Genomic DNA, 15,165 nt, shown 5'->3' on the forward strand with positions numbered 1-15,165 from the left:
CTCTTCATGCATTCGTGCATTCTCTCTCAAAATAATTTATTTTTTAAGATTTTATTTATTTATCAAAACCTGTTATAACCCAAGCGGAATTTTTATTATATCCTCCAAATTGATATCTGTTAACAATCAGTCAACAAATATTTGAGTGTCTCCTGTGTGCCACACTCTGTTAAATCCCAACACCTTTAAAAACCACTAATGGCTCTGGTAAATGAATATACAGCTATTTGCCTAGGAACAGACAAAAAAGAAATACATATGCATTCCTAAAGAAACAGATCTTTGCTATCAGAAAGTTAATGAACTTTACTATTTATCAGAACTCAAAACCAATATGAATCCAATTTATTAGAAATTCCCAAGGAAAAATAGATCTGAGATCACTCCTTGTGATCATCCTTAGATACATGGTAATGTTTTTTTCCTACATTTCTTATCTAGCAAAAATAAAATACTCATAGTAGAAAAGGCCCTCATGATTTTAATGGCGTTAACCTTCCCCAGCCAGCCTGCCAGAAGGAAATGTAATCTTGTCCACACGGATTTACCTGTACCTACATTCCTGGAAAGACTGCAGTAAAGGTAAATACAGGCCTCATTATGGGGCTAATTTACATTTCAAACTGCAGTTCTTTATAGCCTAACAGTCTACCTTTACAAGCTAGCAGTGAGGCTTTTCCTAAGACAAAACAAAACAAAACAAACCCAACCCCTGATTAACAACAAAGATTCTCTTATCTAAAAAATTTATTTTTCTTCTCTTCACTCAAGATTCTATTTTCGGACTGATTGGAGATTTCTCCTGTCCTAAATTAGTTCATCAAAAAGATCCATTTCTATCCATCGGCGTCCAAATTTAGTTTAGCTTGAAAAGATTTTTTACCTCCATTCTTAGAGACTGTCTCTCCAAAGGATTCCTCCTCCTGAGGCTTCCTACTTTCTGGAGAACCCAAGTTTCAGGACTCTGAGAGCACCCCGCTCTGACACAGACAGACCTAGAATCTCACGAAATAAAAACAGAGATGAATGAGACAGTGAATTCTCATTTGGTTTTACTGCCAAACTTGTATAACACCCTTTCTAATGTCTTCTAGATCTTGGATGGTGTGGATAGTCTTTTTTTTTTTTTTAATGGCAGAGTCTGTATAAGTGGTTAATGTTCTTACAATCACAAACATACACATTTTTCAATGTTCGGCCACTGTGTCAATGTAGAAATTTAAAACTTGGTGGAGGAAACTTAGTAAATCCTTTCTTCACATTTTTATTATCCTCAAAGGTCTTGAACACAAACTGAGTATTTACTAAATAATGCTTTGTGGTTCTTGAGTCAAATGTCATTAAAACTTGATATGTTGAGAAAATTGACTAAAGAGAGCTCCAAATCAAGGGGAAGAAATATTTCTAGAACTTTCCATGAGCTGGTATGTCTTCAAATTGAAAAATATGTAAATATGAATTTCCTTGACCTCTTCACGGAATAGATGTTTTTCTTTGAAAAAGAATTATTCATGTACAATTACTTATACCATAAAGAACTCTCTTTGGTTCCATCCTTAGCTAATAATTACAGGGCTATTTTCCATTTCCATCTCCAATATTAACATACCATGACATACAACACCTGACCCTATAGAACCAAAAAGGTCTTCAGAAGCCTCCACAAAGAAGAACCTGAAGGCTAAAAAGGGAACAATTCTTACAGAACATTTTGATGAGAAAATAATGCCAGGCTCTTTAGGGACTTAAAGTTCAAAGTCCCTAAATGTATAAATGCGAAATTGAGACTTGAGCCATTATACCATTTGCTCGAAGTTTTTAGTGGCAAGAACCACTTGTTTGTTTCAACAAATACTTATTGAACAACTATTCCATAGCTGGTGCTAAAGATATTTTGGAAAAAAGAGATGCAAGATGCAGTTCCTGCACCCTCACCCCGGCCACAAGGTGTTCACGGTCTATGGGAATGGCTACTCAGTAAGCAGACATACAGAGGATAGGTCTCTTGCTAGAGGATGCCACAGGGTGAAGCCCAAAACCCAGAGAGCAAGAAATCATCTTTCTGGATTGACCCTTTGCTGGTTCTTGCAAAAGGCAAAGTTGCTGGTCAGGAAAGGAAAAGATCAGAAGTAAAGGGACTGGCTCCTTAGCTCTTCCTGTGTTCACATTAGACTAAGTCTACTATTAAAATATCTGTCTGATATCAAAGTATTGGGTTTTGAATTTTGTTTTTATCTGTGAATGATTGTATCTCTAAGTCAGAACATGGTGCTCAAGGACTGAAAGCCACAAAGGGAAGGAAACCCAAACCAGCCACCTAAAAAAAAAAAAAATCTCACACCGACCACAAGAGGGAGCAGGTTAGAGACGGCTGAATTTGGGCAAATCACTCACCACTCCTACTAAAAACTATGGGCAGGCAAGCAACCAAGTGTAGCAGAGGAGGGGCAAAACCCACCCTAAAGACCTCTTTGCTTGCTGGGTTATTCATTTCATCAGTCTGTGTTCTTTGCAACAATCACTTTAACATGCAGGTAGAAAATAAGAAGTCTTCAAAAAAGCATATGTAAAACACAAATTCATTAATTCGAGCATTTCTTGAGTTGTTCTTCTTTGCCATGTAGATTTTTAAATGACATTTTAATCATACTTTTAAACCTTTTAAAAGGGATTTGGGTCTTTAGTTTGTTAACACATTTATTCATGTGTTTATCTCTGCCCTACTTTGAAGGCGTTCAGTCTAGAAAGACAATTACATCAAGAACAACCTCAGTGTGATACTGTGTGATACAGTGTGATTTCAGACAAGACTTAATCAGTGTATAGAAGATGGAGTCCGTTGCATGAAGGGGACCACTAGTTAAGTATCTCTTGAAGGAAGGTAAAAAGAGTGCTTGGAGAACACCCTCCCAACAGGCTGTATAAATGACTCTAAGCTATCAAAAGTGGGATTTCTGGATATTTCAAATTTGTGTGTGGTGCCACAGTGTGTAGAGTTGGAAGGTGATACCAGAAGTTCATTCATTCCTTCATGGACGCTGTGGGCTCTTCCCTGCCTTCCAGGCTCTAAACAACTGGTTCTCTGGACCTCTGAAAGGGAGACCACATTTTTTTTTTTTAAGATTTTATTTATTTATTCATGAGAGACACACAGAGAGAGGCAGAGACATAGACAGAAGGAGAAACAGGCCCTATGCAGGGAGCTGGATGTGGGACTCAATCCCAGGACTCCAGGATCACGTCCTGAGCCGAAGGCAGACGCTCAACCGCTGAGCCACCCAGGCATCCCACATTTCTGACCAAAATTTAGGAACTGTGGTCTGACAAATACAAATGTCATTAGGAGGAAAATGCATGGAACGTTTAAAATCAGTATTGTCACGGAGAATTCAGAATATACGGTTGCCATAAACCAGCAAGATTCCATGGGCTTCCTGCCGGGGTGCTGGGGATGAGGTAAAGAATCATCCCTCATAGATAAAGAAGTGCTTTGGCCTGACGATTAATAAGATAAGCAGCAAATTGTGAATCAATTACCTGGTCACTTCTAGCCTAGTTCAAACTCATTCCCTGTCAGCTGCACTCACTAGCTTCAACCGAGGCCAGAAAATTTCCACTGACTATGGATCCTACATTAAGAATATATTAAGAAGATCAACCAAGGAACTCTACTTGCTGGAAAATCAAGAAGGTGTTTCTGTTTTGTTTTGTTTTCTCTAATCTACGCCAAGTCTATATTTATATTTATAATATAAAATATTTATATTTTCACCAGCTTTTACCGAAAGAATTCTTCACCAGGTATTTCTAACTCTCCACAATCTGACACATGGTCAGATTGCATTTTCCCAGCCCTTTTTAGTTGGCTCAGGCCATGTGAATATTTCTGACAAACAAGTTGAAGAAAATGAAATAAATCAGAGCATTTAATTGCTGTTTTGAGAGTCTTCAGAGCACTCTGTTCTCTCTGGCACAGAGGTCAGCTATGCTCAAGATGGCAGCTGCTCTGTCAGCCAAGGCCCTTGAGTGATGACAAAAAAATGTAACCTTTCTCTCAGGGTCTGCAAGCCAGGACTGATTTCCTTCAAGCCGCATTCCCAGAGCCTGGTGTTCTCAATAACTGCCATTGGTTTTTCCATAGCACCTTAAAACTGTAACAGTATCTCTACCCTTCCCCTCTCTCTTAAAATCACAGGTCATTGTCTTCAAAGGCCAGATTCAGTCAGTCCCTAGTTGATTTCTTCCTTTAAAAAAAAAGATTTTATTTATTTATTTTGAGAGAGAGAGAGTGAGCAACGAACGAGGGAGTAGGGGCAGAGGGAGAGGGAGAAGCAGGCTCCCCACTGAAGAGGGAGCCAGATGCAGGGCTCTATCCCAGGACACTGGGATCATGACCTGAGCCCAAGGCAGATGCTTTAACCGGTTGAGCCACGCAGGCGCCCCACCTGGTTGATTTCTTGGAAGTGTCTTTACCCATACAGGAGATATTTTTCCTTATCACAGCTTACGCAGTCAGTAACTGCAGAGCAGGAACTGTATTAGAGAGAAAAATCACAGCACAGGTGACCTCATGGAAGGAACACCAGAGCACTCTAAGTATTTCTTTGATTCCAAATTCTCATGACGGAAATAAGAGTGGACAATGTGGTAATTACTAAAATGTACTGAAGCCTTACTGTGCGCCAGGTGCTATCCAAAGTGCCTTTCACGGAGTCCTCACAGCTCTTGGATGGGGATATGATTACCGTCAACAGCTGAGGTTATCAAGGCACAGAGAAGTTGGGTAACTTGCTCAGGCTCACCCAGACAGCAGGTTAGAGGGTCAGGATTTAACCCAGGGCAGCTTTGCTCCAAAGTGCATGCTTTTGCCCGTTACTCTATTTTGGCTGCCTCCTCGTGTCAGGAATTTGGTGGGGGACAGAGAGTATGTTTTAATGTTTTGGGTGGAGCATTACTAAGCTTGAGATGTTATAGGGCTTGAGGAGATAGTGTTTTAATTCTTCTGTAAATGATTTTCATTTAATGCCATTTGCCGAACTCCTAGTTTTGAAAGTTACTCATATCTTTCCTTTTTACCTAACTTTTCATATATTTTTGTCTTATCTCTGAAACCAGATTTTAAGCTCTGAAGACAACTTTTTTTGAAAGCCTATAAAACCTACTACAGTATCCTTCATACAGTAAGTGTTCAGGGATTCGTTGCTAAGTTTCTGAGAGCAGACAGAATTCCATCACAACCTTCTGTCTCTCCTATCCTGCCTGGAGTTTGTTTGTTTGTTTGTTTGTTTTAATATTTAAAAAAAATCCTTCTAAAGAGCACTTTTACGTTTACAGGAGAGTTAAGAAGGAGGTAGATTTCCCATATACTCCGTGCTCCCACGCATGCATATATCCCCTACTATACATTATCAAAATGTACCATATGACTCACCAGAATGGTACATTTTTTTACCAAGGATGAACTACACTGACACATCATAATGACTCAAAGTCTGTGTTTTGCATTAGGCTTCCCTCTTGGTGTTATACATTCTATGAATTTAGATAAATGTATGATATATATCTGTCCTTGTCATATCATGCAGAGTATTTTCACAGCCCTGAAAATCCTCTGTACTTTGCCTGTTAATCTTCCTATCCTACCCCCACCACCCCTTTCAGCAACCAATAATATTTATATTGTCGCTACGGTTTTACCTTTTCTAGAATGTCATATAGTTGGAATGATATGGTATGTAGCCCTTTCAGGCTGGCTTCTTTCCCTTAGCAATATGCATTTAATATTTCTCCATGTCTTTTCATGGCTTCATAGCTCATTTCTTTTTAGTGCTGAATAATATTCCATTCTTTGAAAGTACTTCAATTAATTTATCCATTCACTTGCTGCTGGAGGACACCTTGATTGCTTCCAAGTTTGGGTGATTGTGAATAAATCTGTTATAAACATCTTTGTGTAGGTTTTCGTATAGATGTAAATTTTCAACTCTTTTGGGTAAATGCCAAGGAGCGTGTTTGCTGGATTGTATGGTGTGTGGCATCTTTTCGTATGCTTCTTTGCCATCTGCATATACTCTTTGGTGAGGTGTCTGTTAAGGCCTTTGGCCCATTTTAAACCAGGTTTTTTCTTTTCTTATTGTTGAGTTTTGAGAGTTCTTTGTATATTTGGGATAGCAATTCTTTATTGGATGTGCCTTTTGCAAAATTTTTTCTGGTATTCTATGGCTTGTCTTTCCATTCTATTAATAATGTCTTTCACAGAGCAGGGTTTTTTTAATTTTAATGAAGCCCAGCTTATTAGTTATTTCTTTCATAGACTGTGTCTTTGGTGCTGTACCTAAAAACCCATTGTCAAACTCAAAGTCATCTAGGTTTTCTGCTATGCCGACTTATAGTTTTCCATTTTCCATTTGGACCATTTGAATTTTTGTGAAGGGTGTAAGGTTTGTGTTTACATTCTTGCTCTTTTTTTTTTTTTTTTTGCATGTGGATGTCTAGTTTTTCCAGCACCATTTGTTGAAGAGACTATCTTTGTTCCATTGTATTGCTTTTGCTCCCTTGTCAAAGATCAGCTGACTGTATTTATGTGGGCCTATTTCAAGGCTCTCTATTCTGTTCTCCTGGCCTCTTTGTTAATTCTCTTGCAAGCATCACACTGTCTTGATTACTGTTGCTTTACAGTAAGTCTTGAAGTTGGGTAGTATCAGTCTTCTATATTCTTCTCCTTCAATATTATGTTGGCTGCTCTGGGTCTCTTGTCCCACCATATAAATTATAGAATTAGTTTGCTGATATTTATAAAATAATTTGCTCAGGTTTTGATTGAAACTGGGACTCTTTTTAAGTCATCCTTTGACCTCCTTGAGATAAGCAAACTTATTTTTAAAAAGTCCTCTCACTTCCCCTCTCCTCCTTTCTTCTCCTTTTCCTCCTTCCTCCTCATCTCATTCTTATTCCTTTTCCTCCTCTTCCTCTTCTTCTCTTCCTCTATTTCTCAAGTGTGGCCCAAGACCAAGAAGAGGGTAGAGTCAAAAAACAGTAGAGACAGTTTATGCCTGCCAGACTTAAAATTTTAGCTGCTATGTTGGGGATGGGATTGGACCTGGAGGCAATTGGATGGCATGAAAAGGAATTAGCACACAGGCTGGTATTCTGGCTTTACTGCTAAGTATCTGGATGTGTTATATAAGCCACTTGGTCAACATGGGACTCCATCTATCCATCTGTAGGAAATAATAATAGCTAATATTTGTTGAGTACCTATTGTGAATTCAGCCACTGTTCTAAGAGGTTTAGATGGAGGAGGATGGCCAATGTTTTTCACACTTTACTTTTATTCAAGGGACTCTCCTTCAATAAAATAAAGTCTCACATGGCTTCCAATACAAAGAGCAGGTAGGAGGGGCATACCTAATTTATTTATAAATTGAAATATATAATATTTCTTCATGAGAAATTAAAGAGATCAGTCTGTGATCTCTATTGCTTCAACCTTTGATCTACATTTGAGTATCATGATTTTCTAACTTAGTTTTTGAAAGAACTACAAATAAATTCAGTCAAATGCTTGTGGATCTCCTAAAGCACTTCTATAGGATCCTTGTTTCCACAGAGCACAGTTTAAAAGCCTCTGGGTAAGTTTATCTCTGAGGTCTCTTTTGAATCTCATATTCTCTCTGAATCTGAGCTTGGGTCAGATGGCTAAAACTGCTGCCAAGAACATACACAAACCAGACATTCTTCTCTTCCATGAAGAAATAGGTTTCTTCTTCTATTTTCTAATAGATCAATGCCTAATACTAAAAACCTATTGTTACAACTAGTCTTGATTTAGGTATTGCTCTGTCTATGACAGTCATAGCTGCTTTGAGTTTCAGCGTGGACTCCCAGTATATAAATCTATATGTTTGCAGAAGTATCAAGTCAAGCTCAATAAAATTTGTAAGCCAGGGGACCTGAAATCCAGTGAATAAGAAGTTTGAAATAGTATCACATAATGAATTTCAACAATGCTCCTTAAATGAAAAGAGGAGTTCCCATCCTACTACATGCCTATGTGACCATGGCCAGTCACTTTATATTTTTGGAGCCTAGTTTTTGATCAGCTGCTCTGCCTTATATCTCCAGTGCTTCTTAGCTATCAGCAGGGCTGGCCTCATGGACATACTCTGTGTATGCTCTGGGCCCCACTTTCAGAAAGCCCTGTGCTTGGTTTAATGCTATGCCGCTCCACATTGAAATTCTTAATAATTTCATTTTTGAACTTGCATTTTGTACATGAAGTCCAATGGGTGCACATAAACAGAAGAGATACATGGAATATGCATGTTCACTGCTGCTGTTCCTTGCCACCCCATTTCCATTGCCTTCAAGATGCCCACTGACACAGAAGCCCAGTGAACCCACAATGCCCGAGAGTACATCAAGACCCATGTAAGTACAAAGCAAGTATGTTATGTCTACTACTGAGTAAGCAAGAGTGCTGACAGCTCTGAGAGGCCAAGCTTTCTATTCAAACTAGAACTTGCTTCAAACTCAGAAAGAAGACAATGGTTCTCTAAGATACATGAATGAATGATCAAGGAATACGAACATATTCTTTGTTACTCATATCATTTCTCTATGTTAGCCAACTGCTTATGCTGAAAATGATGACAGAGAAGGAGAGGTAAAGGTCGGGCAACCCAGGAGTCTTTCTCTTTGCAGCCATTCCTTGTTTAAGAGTAAGCTGAAGGCAAAAAAGTGTTGGTAGAATGTGTGAGTATCAAGAAGTTCAATTAAAGCAGTGGAACTAATTTTGTACAACTTTTCCACTGTTCTGGCAAGAACAAAAATACATATGCATGCGCAAGCTATGAAATACAAATTGTATAATTTTGGTAATTCTACATATGACTTAACTGTTCTCCTAGTTGCATTTAAAACTGGCTTTACATGATATAAAATGAATGATAAAATTTAGGATGAAATTTTATTTTTTTAGAACAGCATTAGATAGCAAATAAATGTTATGACATGGTATACTTGTATAAAGCTAATAAAATATGTATAAGATCTATAGGAGGGAAACTATAACACTCTCATGAAAGAAATCTAAGTAGATCTAAATAAATAGAGATTATTCCATGTTCATGGATGAGAAAGCTCACTGTTAAAATGTTAATTCTTCCTAACTTGATCTGTAGCTTCAATGCACTCCCAGCAAAAGTCCTAGCAAGTTGTGGTGATTGACAAACTGATTTTTTTTTTTTATTGACAAAAAGATTCTTAAGTTTATAGAGAGAGGCAAAAGACCTAGAGCAGTCAACATAATTATGAGAAGGGCAAAGACCTAGAATGGCCAACATAACACTGCAGAAGAACATTGAAGAACAAAGGACTGGCACTATACAACTTCAAGAGTTGCTATAAATCTATGTTATCAAGACTGTAAGATATCGGTGAAAGAATAGACAAATAGAAAAATGGAACAGAGTAAGAAGTGCAGAAATAGACCCACACAAATATAGTTAACCAATCCTTGACAAAGCTAAGGTAATTCACTGGAAAAAAGATAGTCTTTTCAATAAATAGTACTAGAACAACTGGACACCTATATACCCCCCACCCCCACCAAAAGAATCTAGATCTTGACCAACTTTTCACAAAAATTAACTCAAAATGAATCATAGACCTAAATGTAAAATACACAACTATAGAACTTCTAGAAGTTAATGCAGTAGAAAATCTAGGTGTATGGAAAAATCTCCCCTAGTTTCTCCTTTATTCTCACACTCCTCCTGCAATGAACTTCACTTCTCACACAAAATATGTGGGTTTTCCACGCCTCAAGCAATTTTCTGACAGCAGCAGGTGTCCCACATAGTAACTCAGTTTTGACACTATTTACCTGGAGACCGAACTGCATTCCCCCTCAACTTCAGAGGCTAAACAAAAGTCCCAGGTTGTCACCTGTGTTTCTGACTGACCAGCTATGAATTGAAATTCCTACAATCCCCATCTTGGGTTCAATAATTTGCTAGAATGACTCACAGAACTCAGGGAAATTTCTACTTACATTTACTGATATACTATAAAAGGATATAATAAAAGATACAGAGGTATGCCCAGATGGAAGAGAAGTGTAGGGCAAGGTATATTAAAGGGTCTCAAATGCAGGAGCTTCTGTTCTCATGGAGTTGGGATGCACTACCCTCCCAAGCACATGGATGTGTTCACCAACCCAGAAGCTCTCTGAACTCCATACTTTGGGGATTATTATGGAGGCTTCCTTATGTAGTATGATCAATCATTAACTCAATCTCTGGCCCCTCTCTGCTTCCTGGAGGATGGGGAATGGGGCTGAAAGTTCTAAACTTCTAATCATGGCTTGGTCTTTCTGGTGACCAGCCTCCATCCTGAAGCTGTGCAGGAGCCAACCAAGAGTTGCCTCATTAGAACACAAGATGCTCCTATTACCCAGGAAATTTCCAGGGAATTAGGAGTTCTAATCAAAAATCAAATATTAGAACAAAAGTTGCTCCTAGTATTCTCTCTTATAACTTAAGACAATTACGTGGGTTTTAGGAGCTCTGTGTCAGGAATGGGGACAGAGGCCAATGCATATATCTTTTATTATTTCATACTAGGTGACCTCGGGTTTGGCTGAGTTTTTAAGATACAACACCAAAAGCATGATCCTTAAAAGAAAAAAGATTGATGTTAGATTTTATTAAAATTAGAAACTTCTGCTCTGTAAAAGACACCATTAAGAGAATGAAAAGATAAGCCACAGACTAGGAGGGAGTATCTGCAAAAGACATTTCTGAGAAAGGAGTTGTGTCCAAAATATATAAAGAACTCTTAAAACTCAACAATAAGAAAACAAGCTAATTAAGAAGTGGGCACAAGATCAGAACAGACACCTCACCAAAGACATACAAATGGCAAATGAGCACGTGAAAAAATGCTCAACATCATATATCATTAGTAAATCATAAATTAAAACAGTGAGATACCACCGCATACCTAAGCTGGTATGGCTAAAATCCAGAACACTAGCAACATGAAATGCTGGCAAGTATGTAAGAGCAACAGGAACTCTCTTTCATTGCTGGCGAAAGTGCAAAATAGTTCAGCCACTTCTGAAGACAATTTTACAGTTTCTTACAAAGGCAAACACAGCCTTCCAGAATGATCCAGCTATTGCACTCCTAGATGATTATCCAAATGAGTGGACAAATAATTAGAGTGAACTCTAATGTGAATTATAGTCTTAGAATTATGTATCAATATTGGTATCTTTCTTTTTTTAAGATTTTATTTATTTATTCCTGAGAGACACACAGAGAGAGAAGCAGAGACACAGGCAGAGGGAGAAGGAGGCTCCATGCAGGGAGCCCAATGTGGGACTCCATCCCCGGTTTCCAGGATCACGCCCTGGACTGAAGGCGGCGCTAAACCGCTGAGCCACCGGGGCTGCCCTCAATATCGGTTTCTTAATTAAAATATATGTACCACACTAATGCAAGATGTTAATATAAAGGAAACCTCGGGGCTGGGACAAGGGATATATAGAAACTCTGTATTTCTGCTTGATTTTTCCATAACCCTAAAACTGCTTTAAAAAAGTCTATTAGTTAAACAAAACAAGAACATGCAAGTTGAGAGAGAGGGCATGGGATAAAAGAGAAAGCTACATATTTTAATACTCTAATAGCATTTTTTTCTTTTCCTTTGAATAAGTGACCCCACGTTTTCACTTTGCCTTTGTGTCTGAAAATTATGTACCCGGCCCTGTTTATCACTGTATGAAGAATAATAGCTAATGTTTGTTGAACACAGTTTATGCACCAGGGACTATGCTAGGTACTTTTCATATATTATTTCATTTCATCTTTACAATAACCCTGAGAGATAGGTAATATTTTCATGCGCACTTGTAAATAAGGAAATCAAGATTTAAGAAGTCAAGTGTTTTGATCAATGTCACTTAGCTGATAGGACAAAGAATCCGATTTGAACCAAGCTGCCTGATTCCAGAAACAGTTCCAGAATAACCACTGCCATCTTAGATTTCAAGCCTTTTGAGGTACTTCTTTTGCTATGCTTCTGACCTCCAAATATAAACTTCACTGATTGCAATGCTCAGGCATCTGCCAGAGGACAGTCTTGCAATTTTAATCATCTTGGATGAAATGTGGAATATTCCCAACCAGCAGATACTTTGAACAAAACCTCTCAAATTCTTTGGATGATGCAAGCCACATAAATGCACAAGAGACTTTACGAACATTATGGACAGTACTTCTTTAGAAACCCATAAATCATGAAGGAATTAACTTTCTCTAAGGAAACACACGCTGTATATATAGAGAGAGCAGACCTCAACAATCTTGATTTTTGAATCGAGAAGGCACATGCTAGATTTGAACATCAACAACAAAAAATTGAAATTAATCCTCACAGCGTCTTTGGATAAGTTCTTTTCCATACTTCCTCCTGCTTTTTTTTTTTTTCCTTAAACTTGCTCAGCACATAACTATGGGTTTAAGCAAAGGAGATCTTTTCATCTGTGCGGGTTTTGAGGCACAGTTGTCCATACAAAGTTCAGGGCTCTCTGCCAATCTCACAGGTTCCAGCTCTGCAGCACAGATGTATGCCTCAACTTACCGGGTCAACTCAGCTCTGGAGGAACCGATCTTTCTCATAGTAACTGCTGATCTTAAAAGGAATCTGATACGAACGAGTCTGCTGAAGTGAGCTCTGTACTTCTGATGGAAAACCACATCTAACTGAGCGGTCGAGCCTGTCATAAGAGCCTTTGGAGGTTTGAAGTAGATGTTTTTAATCCTGCTGTGATAGAGTGAACTAGCCCATACATCTCTGCTTCTTTGGTGCATGATGGAAGCATAGAGGATATGTTATGATAAAAATCCCAATTATGCCTTCCACCATCTGTTAATAACATGTGCTTGTGGACACGTTGCCAGGAAATATCAAGAACAAAGGAATGAGAGGCTCTCATTCCAGAGAAATGGATCTCGGCTCCCACTGTGGCTCACTGGTTTGGTTACAGATGTGTCCACGTCCTCGACACCCAGCCCCATATAGCACAGAAGGCCATGGCCTTGGGGAAGACTAATCCAGGCCTGTTTGGAGGAGGACTCCGTGGCAAGCAACACTGATGTTTTTCTTAGAGTGTTTCGAAAATACAGTTAAAACAGAGAGAAAGCACCAACTAGCTTCCACTTCATATATGTATATGAGAGTTGCTCACTAATATATTTTTTTAAGATTTTATTTTATTTATTCATGATAGACACAGAGAGTGAGAGAGAGGCAGAGACAGAGGCAGAGGGAGAAGCAGGCCCCATGCACAGAGCCCAATGTGGGACTCGATCTCGGGTACCCAGGATCACACCCCGGGCTGCAGGCGGCACTAAACTGCTGCGCCACTAGGGCTGCCCACTAATAAAGATGTTTAAAAACCACAATGCTCCTTGAAGAGAAGGCATGCACATGCCATGTCTTGAATCAAGTTATATGAAAAGATAAAAACTTACTAAATATCTTGGCTGGAACCATCTATCTGATCACATCGGGGGACTTTTTTCTTCAAAGATGATTGAGAATAGCTAGAAAAGACCTAAAACAATATGTAGAAATAAGCAGTAACTTTGCATAGATAATTAGAACCCACATATAGGGATCCCTGGGTGGCTCAGTGGTTAAGTGCCTGCCTTCAGCCCAGGGCGTGACCCTGGAGTCCTGGGATCGAGTCCCACATGGGGCTCCCTGCATGGAGCCTGCTTCTCCCTCTGCCTGTGTCTCTGCCTCTCTCTCTCTGTGTCTCTCATGAATAAATAAATAAAGTCTTTTTTTTTTTAAAAGAACCCACATATAAAGCAATATATTGAATTATTGGTTTCTATTTCCATTTAACTGAACTAGTATCAGAGCTAACAACCAGCGAAAATCCTATTGTATTTTTAAGATTTTTCTATTTTATAAAAAGATCTAGACTTTTAAGAGATGTGTCTAAAGTGCTACAAGATGGAAACTATTGTGTTCCAAGAAACTGAGAGTCTATATTAGAAGACCCCAGACTTTCTTATAACACACAATCAAGGATCTTGTCACGAAGACCATATTCAGAAATGCTTTGTAGAAGTTAGAAGTGTACCTGAGAGAGCAAAGGTTTTCCATGTATAAAATAAAATTGGAATCTTATTTCTGTTCCCAACATCCCGCTTTGATAATACCTTTGAGTTTTTAGTTAGGGACAAAGTTTTCTTCTAGCACCACCACTAAATGACGCTTTCCAACAGCCACTTTGCCAAAATTCACTTTCTTCCCCTCCAGCAAACATTCCTCCTCCAGAGTCTACTTGGCACTACTTCTCCTTTGTCAGTTGAGTTGCCTGCTGCCGCACATCTACCTTGAAAGCTGGCTCACAGAGAATATCCAGAAATATGTGGATCATTTTGTAATGTAACCTACTTACTTTAGAGATGAAGAAATTGATGACCAAGAAGTTGAATCACCATGGGATTTAGCATATGGAAAAAGAACTTCTGGTTCGTTCTTATTCTTATTCTAGTGTTCCTTCTGAGACAGTTGCTGCCTTTTTGCTATTCATTTGTCCTTTGCCTCTCTGCCTATTGCCACCTCCACTCCTAACAGAACACTGGCCCCATCACATTGTGATGGTTATTCTTCACCCCCATTCTCACAGGACTGAACAAGAAAGGAAGGGAAAGCCCTCCTCTTCCATTCTCTCTTCCTGTACCTCTTTCCTCAGTTGCCTCAGTACACAAAATAAAAAAGCACTAATACATAGGCACATAGTTTCTTAATTTTCATATTATTATTTTTTTAAGATTTTATTTATTTATTCATGAAAGACAGAGAGAGGCAAAGACACAGGCAGAAGGAGAAGCAGACCCCACACAGGGAGCCCAATGTGGGACTCGATCCTGGAACTCTAGGATCACACTCTGAGCCGAAGGCAGATGCTCAACCGCTGAGCCTTAATTTTCATATTAAATTAAAAAGTTAACCTCCATTTCCAGTAGAATACTTGTACAGTTATAATGAACAAGACAAAAATCACCTGTAAATCCACAACCCAAATATAACCACTGTGAACATATTTGATCTATTTTCTAATTTTTTCAATACATTGCC

General features: G+C 38.7%; 1 long non-coding RNA gene across 2 annotated transcripts in view; it reads left to right on the plus strand.

Moving 5' to 3' along the window:
* The first annotated feature begins 3,425 nt into the window (after positions 1–3,425).
* The window catches only part of LOC118352096 (uncharacterized), a 60,994-nt gene continuing 49,254 nt past the window's right edge, over positions 3,426–15,165 (plus strand). Inside the window, exons 1-3 of one of the 2 annotated variants that reach the window (XR_004808639.2) lie at positions 3,426–3,691; positions 5,116–5,180; positions 8,281–8,430. This is a non-coding gene — a long non-coding RNA (uncharacterized LOC118352096). Of the gene's footprint in view, positions 3,692–4,650; positions 4,814–5,115; positions 5,181–8,280; positions 8,431–15,165 lie in introns of those variants that run through there. The other variant, XR_007405112.1, reaches the window with a different exon arrangement.

Source organism: Canis lupus, chromosome 23, assembly GCF_003254725.2.
Source record: "Canis lupus dingo isolate Sandy chromosome 23, ASM325472v2, whole genome shotgun sequence".
Taxonomy (NCBI): Eukaryota; Metazoa; Chordata; class Mammalia; order Carnivora; family Canidae; genus Canis; species Canis lupus.